Source organism: Pteronotus mesoamericanus, unplaced genomic scaffold (genome assembly GCF_021234165.1).
Source record: "Pteronotus mesoamericanus isolate MK-2021 breed Mesoamerican mustached bat unplaced genomic scaffold, CSHL_Meso_final contig_32, whole genome shotgun sequence".
Lineage (NCBI taxonomy): Eukaryota > Metazoa > Chordata > Mammalia > Chiroptera > Mormoopidae > Pteronotus > Pteronotus mesoamericanus.
The window spans coordinates 11,995,043-12,002,286 of record NW_026555134.1 but is presented as its reverse complement, the minus strand read 5'-3'; the positions used below and the strand labels follow the sequence as shown (position 1 = coordinate 12,002,286).

Genomic DNA, 7,244 nt, shown 5'->3' with positions numbered 1-7,244 from the left:
GATGAGTGAATAATTATATGATCTCACTTATACGTGGAACCTAAAAATCAGACTCAAACAATGAAAAGAGATTGGTGGTTGCCAGGATTAGGGGTAGGGATGTGAGAAATGCATGAAGATGATCAAAGGGTACAAATGTTCAATTATAATAAGTTCTGGTGATGTAATATACAGCATGATAATTATGGTTAACAATACTGTATTGTATATTTAAAGATTGCTGAGAGAGTGGACTTTTTTCCCAGGGGAGAGCATGAAAACAGTCCCCCTCTGCCACAAATTATGCCGTCAAGTTTCCCACCTTTGGGGAAATTGCAGGGATCAGCACATCCAGTGTGCAATGGATAAGCCTTGCCCTGGGAAAACCACCTTCGTGATCATGGTAGCTGCCCTGCCAAGTAAGTATAGAGAGTGAATTTTAAAAGTTCTCACTACCACCAAAAAAAAAAAATTATCTATGTGAGGTGGTAGATGCACTAATTAACCTTATTGTGTTAATCATTTTTGCAATATACGTATATATTAAATCAATACATGTACACCATAAACATACACAGCATTATATGTCAATCATATAGCAATAAAGCTGAGGGAACAAAGAAAGAACAAAATTACCTAGATGCCGCAAAATAAGGAACCAGCCAAGTAAATTATGACACATCTCTAGAGTAAAATGTTATTTAGCTATTAAAAGTAATACAATAGGTGAAAGTATACATGCACCCCTATTTTCATTGCAGCATTATTTACACTAGCCAAATTATGCAAGTAACCCAAGTGCCCATCAATGGACAAATGGATTAAAAAGTGGTGAAGCATATATACAATGGAATATTACTCGGCCATTAAAAAGAATGAAATCTTACCATTTGTGACACCATAGATGGACCTAGAGGGCATTATGCTGTCTGAAGTAAGTTAGTCAGAGAAAGACAAACACCATATGATTTCACTTATATGTGGAATCTAAATAACAAAATAAATGAACAAACAAAATTGAAACAGACTCATAGACACAGAGAGCAGACTGGTGGTTGCCAGAGGGAAGGTGGGTTGGGGACTGAGTGAAAAAGGTGAAGGGATTAGGAATTACAAATTGGTAGTTACAAAATAGTCACCGGGATGTAAAGTACAGCATAAGGAATGTAGCTAATAAGTATGTATGGCATCAGGAGGGAACACTGTGTAAAGTATATGATTGTCTAACCACTAGGCTGTGCACCTGAAACTAATAAAAAATAATATTGAATATAAGCTTTAATTAAAAATAAAATAATGTAATACAAAAATATTTAGTAAAATACGTGGTTATAAAAAAAGAAGACTATAAAAACTTCATGTGTAGCTTTTATTTATTCGGAAGAGTTTTAAGATGGCGGAAGAGTGAATGGAAGTCACACTGACCTCCTCCCTGGACCAATCTGGAATTACAACTAAATTGTGGAGAAATCACCTGGAACAAACAACTGAACAATAGTGAGAGAGAAACCTCATAACCTCAGACAGACTGAAGAATCAGCTTTAGCACAACCTGACTGGTAAGGAGTTCAGTGGAGACTCAAGAAGGCTAGCTGGGCACCCACAGGTGGCAACACCAGAAGGATATTTAAATGTCAGTTGGATCCCCCTGAGAAGAGTGGGGTCTAAACCATAAGCAGGGATCCCCAGCCTACAGCACGAGAGCCCAAAAAGTACACAGATAACAGCCAGCTGTGAAAAGTAGCAGGGTTTCTCTCTGCCAGAGATGAGAGGCTAGAGAAGCAAAGAGCCATTTAAAGGACCAACACATAGATTTTTGTTTGCAGCCACTTACCGTGGGCTTTGGAAAAGGCGGGGCAGCATGGGCTTGAAACTCCTGAGGAGAGACTGGGGAAGGAGGCTTTGGAGCGAGAACTGAGAGAGTAGCCAGTGGGATCTTGGTGCTGATTCATCCCCGCTATGGCAGCAGCCATCTTGCTCAGGCAGACCACTCCCCTGAGCGGCAGCTGCATGAGAGGAAACAATAGCCGCACTCCCCAGGAGGCATTCTGCCCTGCCCTGTGGTGCCTAAGTCTGACTGCTAAGTGCAGAGTGACTAGATTAGATTAACAACTGAAGGAGACAGCCAGTTGTTAGACAGTAAATTCCTGGAAGTCTCAAAAAGACTGCCTAAGGTCAGGCAGGGTCAAGATCTGACATCATCAGAGGCAGATCCAGAAAGAAAAAACAGTAAATACTAGAGGCTATCAAGATGAAACCCACTGCAGTCTTCTCCATGATTTGTGATATTTTCTTTACTACATAGCTTTTTAACATCCATTTCAGGTCCATCAAGTTTGTGCATAGTAAGTAATTAGATTTTATACTAATAGTTTATTTATCTCCTTTCTTATAATAATCTTCATATCTTTATAGCGTTATTAATACAATTTCATTTGCTGTTAATAGTGGGATTGTAAGGGAGAGTTATTTTTACAGATGTGGGTTTGTTTCCTGGGCTTTGTGGTTTTGTTCTGACAGCACCTGCACAAAAACACACCAGACGTGGTGGGCAGAATAACCCTTAGTTAACCAGCTGGAGGATAGGATACACCAAAGAATGATCAAACAATAAAACCCAATTACTTCCAGAGAGCCAACATAAACGGCATAAAAAGACATCCAAAGAGCATCAAGTTCAGAAGATCAAGGAGACTGCACCACTGACTGTCACAGTTCTCCTACCATAGAAGTACACACCAAAAAGACAGGAAGTCAAGACAGATCAATTTAAGAAGCAGAAGCAAAAAAGAACAGGCTCAAAAATAATGGGAAGACAAAGAAACACTCCTCATTGGAAGGGAAAGAAGGAATCCCCGGATTGAGAACTAAATGAAATAGAGGCGAGTAAGCCATCAGATATTGAGTTCAAAACAATATTTATAAGGAAGCTCAAGGAGCTCAGTGAACTCAGAGAGAATTACAAAAAAACTACAGGGAAACTACGAGGAACTTACTGCAAACTATATCAGCATGAAAAAGGATATAGAAACTATCAATAAGAGACAAGAGGAAATGAAGAATACAATTTCTGAATTAAAGAATACAGTAAAAGGAATCAAAAGCAGGCTAGATGCAGCAGAGGATTTAATCAGTGAGCTAGAGGACAAGGTAGGAAAAAGCTCCCAGAAAGAGCAAGAAAATGAAAAAAAGACTTAAAAAGAATGAAGAGGCATTTAGGGAAATTCAGGACAACCTGAACTGTAATAATATCCATATAATAGGGATACCAGAAGGAGAAGAAGAGCAAGGGATAGAGAATGTGTTTGAAAAAGTCATGATGGAAAACTTCGCTAATTGGAGGAGAGAAAAAGTCATACAAGTCCAGGAAGCACACAGATGGTCCCATTCAAGAGGAACCCAATGAGGCCCACTCCAAAACACATCATAATTAAAATGGCAAATATCAAAGAGAAAGAGAGAATCCTAAAGGTAGTAAGGGAGAAAGAGGTAGTAACATACAAGGGAGCCCCAGTAAGGCTAGCAGCTGACCTCTCAATAGAACCACTACAAGCCAGAAGGGAATAGCAAGAATTATTCCAAGTTATGAAAACCAAAGGCCTGCAACCAAGACTGCTCTGCCCAGCAAGGCTCTCTATTAAAATAGAAAGCGAAATAAGGAGTTTCCCAGACAAAAGAAAGCTAAAAGAATACAAGCCCATTGTAATCAAAACAGTCTGGTACTGGCATAAAAACAGACATACAGATCAATGGAACAAAATAGAGAGCCCAGAAATAAACTCATGTCTCTACGGTCGATTAATATTTGACAAAGGGGGAAGAAGCATAAAATGGAGTAAAAATAGCCTCTTCAACAAATGGTGTTGGGAGATCTGGACAGATACATGCAAAAAAATGAAATTTGACCACCAACTTACACCATACACAAAAATAAGCTCAAGATGGATAAAAGACTTAAATATAAGTTGCGACTCCATAAAAGTCCTAGAGGAGAACATTGGCAGGAAACTCTCAGATATCCCACACAGCAATATTTTCACTGGTGTGTGTTCTAGAGCAAGGGACATAAAGGAAAGAATAGACAAATGAGACTTTATCAAAATAAGAATCTTCTGCATGGTGAAAGAAAAAATCAGCAAAATGAAAAGAGAACCAATCATATGGGAAAATATATTTGCCAATGATACATCAGACAAGGGTTTGATCTTCAAAATATATAAAGAGCTCACACGACTCCACTCCAGGAAGACAAACAATCCAATTAAAAAATAGGCAAAGGACCTGAACAGACACTTCAAGAAGGACATACACAGGGCCCAGAGACATATGAAAGGATGCTCAGCATCACTAGCCAGCAGAGAGATGCAAACTAAAACCACAATGAGATTCCACTTCACACCAGTTAGAATGGCCATCATAAACAAATCAACAAACAACTAGTGCTGGTGAGGTTGTGGAGAGAAGGGAACCCTATACACTGCTGGTGACAATACAGACTGGTGCAGCCACTGTGGAAAACAGTTTGGAGTTTCCTCAAAAAGCTAAAAATGGAACTGCCTTTTGACCCAGCAATTCCACTGCTGGGATTATATCCTAAGAATCCCAAAACACCAATTCAAAAGAACCTATGTACCCCAATGTTCATAGCAGCACAATTTACAATAGCCAAGTGTTGGAAGCAACGTAAGTGCCCATCCATAAATGAGTGCATCAAAAAACTATGGTACATTTACACAATGGAATACTACGCAGCAGAAAGAAAGAAAGTGCTACTATCCTTCGTGACAGCATGGATGAGCTGGAGAGCATTATGCTAAGCGAAATAAGCCAGGGGCTGAAAGACAAATACTATATGATCTCACCTATAAGTGGAACCTAATCAACAAAAAAAAAAAAAGCAAGAAAAATATAACCAGCAACACTGAAAAAAAAAAAACCAACAGTAATCAGAGGGAAGGAGGGAGAGAGATAATGGAGAAAAGAAAGGGAAGCATCACATCAAGGAACATGTATAAAGGACCCATGGATAAAGCCAAAGTAAAGAAGGATTGAGGGTAGGAGGTAGGGGTGGGTGGGGCAGAGGAAAATGGTGACAGGAATGGAGACAAATGTATCTGAACAATAAAAAAGCTTTAAAATTAAAAATAAAAATATAGAATCATTTAGAAAGACAAACCAAAACTGCATGTATAGAACTACCCCATTTTCATGTCAATATTTATATGTAAAATTTTTAAACATATTACCCCAAAAACACCTGAAATAACAGTGATTAACTCTGAAAAATAATCTTAAAATAACACAACTAATAAATAATGGAGTCTAAATTTAAACTCATCGCTATCAGATTTTAAAATCAATAATCTATGTGGAGTTTACTTATTTTGAGTATGACAGCACATGATAGCAAGATTTTACTCCAATGCCATGTTCAGTGACAGGAAAGGTTATCTGAAAAATCAGACCAAAGGCAAAATAATTTAAGAATTTTATGCCAATATTCACTCCAAACTCTTGACAAAAATATCTAATGGCTTTTTAACCTCCATCATTCAATTCTCATAAGGATTAAGTTGAACTCTTATTAGACTGTTATTTATAAGTATAATCAAAATTTTTTAAAGGTAAATCCATTAAGGGATTTAATGTACTTTCACTTATAAAGGCTTGAAAAAATACAAATTTCTTCTTCAGAGCTTTGTTCAGTTCTTTTGAAAAAGATTTACCATGTTTGCGTTTATTTGAACAATAGTCTAAAAAGATTTCATGGTGTGGAAAATAATTTCTCCAATAAATTTGAGTCAGTAATTTTACCTGAAATTAGGTAAATCAGCATGATATTCAGGGCTCAAATGGAGACCAACTTGTTCAAACTCAGTTTTCCCAAAGCAAAATATAGTATCAATATCTTTTCCATACGGATTGTATATTTGAATGTAAAATCACCAGTTACATCAAATTCATCTTTCATTCACAGATTACCTATTTGTTTAGTTGAATTGTGATGAACTAGCTCTTGCTACATCAGTATAAGGCTACTCAGTTTGAACTGTTATGACTAAACAGAGCTTTTCCTTGTCTGCATCATTTGCCTGACTCCCATAAGAGTTACCTACAGCCTTTTATTATCAGAATAAATGTCACAGGAAATGTACCTTTTCATCTTAAACAACCAGGAGCTATTATTATTCTTTTCATAGCAGGAGAAATTGACCTCCTATCCATAAGTTTCATATCCCAGGGAGAAGCAGGTTTATCATTTAATTTACTGGATGATTTTAATGCTTTTTCTTGGTGGAGAGTGCAATAAAGTCTTTTGTCTGTTACCATAATGTAAAGCCCAGAAAATAGGTTTTAGGATGAGAAGAAGGATAAAGCAGCTTTTCTCGATGTTTTGTTTGAAACTTGTGATTTGGCGCTGCCTTGGGTCTAGGGGGACACAGAAGGAGGTAGAAGCTGTATTACATTTATAACAACTGCCATGTGCAAGATATTCATGTACATTATATTGTTTAGTGCTCTCAAAACACACTGAAGAAATATTACAATTCTTAAATTATAGACAAATAAACTGAGGCTCTGAGGGTTTAAATAACTTGTTCTAATTTATTCTATAAGTGGCAGAGCAAAGATTCCAATCCTTGACTGACTCCATATCTATGCTATTTTCATTACTTCATTCTGCCTCCTTAAATAAATCTGCCTCTTGTCCCCCTCCTCCCCAGTTTCCCAAAATTAGAACTGATAAAGACCTGTTTTCCAGTAGCTTTACAAAAGTACAAACGGCCTTATGATAAAAGCAAGAATATAACTGTTATAACATCGTGAGTTTCAGAGCCAAAGGTAGGCAACTTTCTACCAATTTAAGCTGTCCCATTCTTCAGTGATGAAACTAATTAATTTTCATAAAGAGATTAGGCTCTCAGATGTTATTTTTATAAATTCAGAGAGGAACATATTATAGATTTATTAAGAAATCTAGAATTGTATTCAGTTACCAGTAATTGGTCTTGATAAAAACTGATCAAGTTTTATTAGGAACTGTGAAATTACAACTAAGTCATATGAAAAAATATATGAAAGCTGGGACAAGCTTTGTTTTATTTATTGCAAATCCTCTGTACTTGACATTTTAATAAGAATTAATCAATATTTGTTAAATCAAAATTAAATATTGTACCTTTTGGTAAGCCTAATTATAACTTTTAGAGATTTGCATTTTAAAGTAAATAATCTATTTTGGAACAAATTATTACTGCCTGGAA

General features: G+C 36.7%; 1 non-coding gene across 1 annotated transcript; it reads right to left on the bottom strand.

Annotated features, from left to right (window-relative positions):
- Positions 1-242: 242 nt before the first annotated feature.
- On the bottom strand, positions 243-406 carry LOC129072614 (U1 spliceosomal RNA). The gene has a single exon (XR_008529371.1). It is a non-coding gene; the product is annotated as a U1 spliceosomal RNA (small nuclear RNA).
- Positions 407-7,244: the final 6,838 nt, after the last annotated feature.